Source organism: Nelumbo nucifera, chromosome 2 (genome assembly GCF_055504915.1).
Source record: "Nelumbo nucifera cultivar China Antique chromosome 2, China Antique-T2T, whole genome shotgun sequence".
NCBI lineage: Eukaryota > Viridiplantae > Streptophyta > Magnoliopsida > Proteales > Nelumbonaceae > Nelumbo > Nelumbo nucifera.
In genome coordinates this window covers 49,885,456-49,889,732 of record NC_142650.1, presented here as the reverse complement: position 1 = coordinate 49,889,732, position 4,277 = coordinate 49,885,456, and the positions used below count along the sequence as shown (strand labels likewise).

At 37.0% G+C, this 4,277-nt stretch overlaps 1 long non-coding RNA gene across 1 annotated transcript; it reads right to left on the bottom strand.

Moving 5' to 3' along the window:
- Window positions 1-3,031: 3,031 nt before the first annotated feature.
- On the bottom strand, window positions 3,032-4,012 carry LOC104601065 (uncharacterized). The gene is made up of 3 exons (XR_735814.3): window positions 3,604-4,012; window positions 3,428-3,503; window positions 3,032-3,323 (listed from the first exon to the last, which is right to left on the bottom strand). It is a non-coding gene; the product is annotated as an uncharacterized LOC104601065 (long non-coding RNA).
- Between the last annotated feature and the right edge of the window lie 265 nt (window positions 4,013-4,277).

Here is a 4,277-nt window from a genome sequence, read left to right as displayed (position 1 = left end):
AAAGCTAAGCAAGGCTTCATGGCAGTTGAGCTAGATATGAGCAAGGCCTATGATAGAGTTGAATGAGATTTTTTGAAGTTAATTATGCAAATGATGGATTTTGGTAATAAATTTATTGCTTGGATCATGAAGTGTGTATCCATAGTTTCCTATCAGATCTTAGTAAATGGATCCCCATAAGTGGTTTCCTTACCTTAGTAAATGGAACCAATATAAAAGTGTGGGAGGATCCCTGGATTCTAAACATAAGTGGTTTCAAATTAATGGGCCCAAGGCACCAAAACAGTGAGAAATTAAGGGTATTTGAGCTAATAAACCATGTGAGTAGCAGATGGAATGATGAAAAGATAAATTCTACTATACCTGATGGCTTTATCCAAAACATTCTAGACATTGAAATCCCCTCAAACCCTTGGGATGACAAATTAACCTGGCTAGGTAACAAAAATGGAAAATTCACAGTTAGATCAACTTACTTCCTAACTAAACAAATCCAAGAAGAAAACCCAACAATTCCTGAAGATTCCACACAAATTAAAAAATTCTAGAATTTGGTGTGGAGTATTCCATCAAAACCAAAAATCAAACATTTCCTCTGGAGATGCTATGTAAATGGTTTAGCTGTTAAAGAAAATCTTGCAAAAAGGGGTGTAGGTGACTCTAATATTTGTGGAAGATGTGTAAAAGAAATAGAAACAATTACCCATGCTCTACTCCTTTGTGATAAATCAAGATGCATTTGGTTGGGGTCTGGAGTCGGTATTAATCCAAATTCCAGTCAAAACTTCCAAAGTTTCAAGGACTGGTTAGTACATATCTTCCTCAGTTTGGGAAAGACTCACCTGGAAAAATTAGCAGACATTGCTTATGTTTTATGGAGTATCTGGAAAGATAGAAACTTATCTTATTTTGAAAATGAAAATCCAAATTCCTTTGTTGTCATATCTCAAATTTGCAGGTCAATAATGGAGAGATATCATTTATGGCAGGAGAGATCAGAAAGCTCTTCCAAGATTAGCTAGAAAAAGAATGATGTTTTTAGGACTCCACCAGAACAAGGCATCGTGAAGGTTAATATTGATGGTGGTTTTTTGGAATCTTCAAGACAGGCTTCTTTTGGCTTCATTATTAGAGATCATTTGGGGTGCTGCTGGGGTGTGGGCTTTGGGAAATCAGAAGCTTTGTCTCCTTTGAAATCAGAAGCTCAAGCTCTCGTAAAGGCGGTGGTTTTTGTAGATAAAATGAACAAATCAGATCTCATTTTTGAATCCGATTGCAAAGTTTTAGTTGATTATTTAAATGAAGCTAATGGCTGTGAAGACCTGAAAATTCTCTTCTGGTGCAGGGATATAAAAAAAGTTACATTTAGAAGAAACTCCACAGTTCAATTCTGTCCGAGGGAAGCAAACCAAGCAGCATATACAGCGGCCAGATATGATTTTTTCAAGGGATTTTGAATCTAGTTTTTCTAGCCCCTTGTGTCTCTCTAATGTAGTAAATTTGGACTTAGCTTTCTGTAATCGTTTGTAGGCTTTTTTCTGGTTTTCCTTTATTGTAGTTGTTTGCTTTTTTCTTCTGTTTTTCATGCCTGTTTCAATTTATTTGTAGTGTTTGGCTTTTCCTTGTTTGTAATAAAATTCAATTTCCACAAAAAAAACAAAACAAAAAGAAAATAATAAAATATCAAGATAGCTTAATTTTTTTGTGACCTCACAGGTACATCCCATCCTGTATTGAGAATATCTCTCCATACTTATATGTTATTATTTATGGGAGATATTCTCAATGCACGATGGAATTTGCCTGTGAGATCGTAGTGAGACGAGGAGAACGGATGCCAATTCTTATATGTGAGGGTTAGAGAGAGGTTTGACCTTAATTTAGGTGAGGGTCGGGAGTTCTGACCTTCTGGAAGGAAGGGAAGGGGTTGCTGTGCGTTTTGGATATCTAAACCGACCATTCATGATTCGTCATCATCCAAATACGCGCTAATATTAAGCCATCCAGTAACGGCATTCAAATTCAAATGTCTTTTTCTATCCTTACTCATTGGTCGACAGATCATAGGTCTGCTTTGAGCTTTTAATTTTAATTTCTTGTATATGTACTGGTAGTAGTAATTAATTAATCATTATTTATTTATTTAATATCCAAAGCAAGCACGATCACGATGTGAATGGATGACGAACTTGGGAAGCACGTACGTACTCTTACGGTCTTACCCAATTTTGTTTAATTTAAAAAACCAGGGGCACCTTTACTGATGGTTGCGTCCCACACCAAGGCTCCCGATCGATATTTGTATTTATTTGTATCAAAGGGATTGGTTATCTAGCTATCTCCCAACAACTTCATGACATATGTTATTGTAAAAAATATAATTGATTAGCTCAAGCTAATTAAGAGGATGGGCCTTTCACATGAATCCAATACATTGATGAATAGTTTCCATTAAAGCATGCATATAAGTTCTTAAAACAAAGCTTCATTTTCACCCCACCCCCACTGTCATCTTTTATTGCTGAAAAATTCAATCCAAGTCATTTCATAACATGGTAGAAATGTAAAAAAGTGACATGGAGGCAAGGTGTCAACTGCCAACCCGCTGGTTGATAAGGTCTCCACCTACACCTGAGTCCCTGTTATGTAGCCCGTTGAGTTAGAGCACCAAAAAAAGTGACACCGAGAATTTGAATTCTTTTTTTTTTTTTTTTTTTATGAAAGCACTTTATTCTGAAATGAAATTATTTTTCTGCTTTCCTGTTACACTGACGACCCTAATTCATGTTCAGTGCAAACCTCGCATCCGTTAAGGGCATTTCAAGAAGTGGGTGGCCATATGGGTGATTTGGTGTGACACCTCTCCTTGATTTTTGAGTGTCATATTTTGAAATTTAATGGTCCAAATTACCCTTTGCGCATATATATATTTTGAAATCCAACGGTTGCTTTTGGATGAAAATCACATCCAACGGCTAAAATGACAGGTATAGGGGATCAATATGGGCCGATGGTCGAAAATACCCTTTGTACATTCAATGTCATATGAATTCAACGTCAACGAATACCAAGCTTCCAAGATTTGTCATACATTTGACTCGCACAAGATATGGAAATTTCTCCCATCGGACTTTGCCTACATGTACATGTACCTGTTAATCATCTGGTTTGGTACAGATTCACCAAACTAACTTCACGTAGATCAGCTTAAATTGATCGATGCACCATTCAAAGGAGTAGTTAGTTGTAGCCCATGTCCCCTTCAATTATCAACTCCCAACTTTACCACTTGTTTCTATACCCGAAGCAGTTGCAATGGACTCCTAGAAATGAAGAAGAAAGAAGACAACAGAGTTAACATCTTATTGAAGCAAAGGAAAGTTCACTAGATGATCGACTTTCAGATGAAGGGGTAGGTATGACATACCATTCAGATCGGGAAATAAACAGCAACGAAGCACCTTCCTGGTGTATTGAAACAGCAACACCACGCCGAATTAGGGCTGCTAGACAAAAAAAAAAAAAAAAAATCGTAGTGGTCAGTATGAAACATACGGCCTGCGTCGAGGAGAAGGATTTTGTAGCGGTTGATGGCAAACTTACCGGCGGCACACCCTCTCTGGTCAGCGTGAGAAGCAAATCTCCCTGCGCAAGTCCCTCTCGCACAATGGTAAGGGTTTGGGGCATGAGTTTAAACCATTGCGGGAAGCGAGAAATTTTCACTTCCCATAACGAATCATTGCACGAAAATCCACCCATTTATCGGTGTTTTTTCGAAAAACGGTCACACCAAACAGCCGGTTAACCACTAATAAACGTTTATCGGACCAAATGCCTATGTGTCACCTATGTCGCAGCGTTTAGTGAGAAAACGCCCACGATTCCAAACACAGCCTATATATGCATCTTTTATATTTTAAATAAGAAATATGACCAGTAGCAACACACCACGTGTTACCATTATGCCGTCGTAGTAATCCAACTCAGTTTTGTTTCTTTCTTCCCTCATTACACAAGCTCTTGTTTATTCATCCATAAGGTGTCATCAAATCAACATGCATTATGTCTCCTACGTGGGTGCCTGGTAAGATGAGTGTTGTCTGATTATTTAAGAGGTTTTGGGTTTATCTGAATACCAGAAATAGTTTATTACTTGTTTCTCATAATTATGAGACTAATTATTAGAGTGAGAAATGAGAACCCAAACATTGATTGGATCTAATTTATTTATTTGTATTATTATTATTATTACTATTATTATTATTATTATTATTATA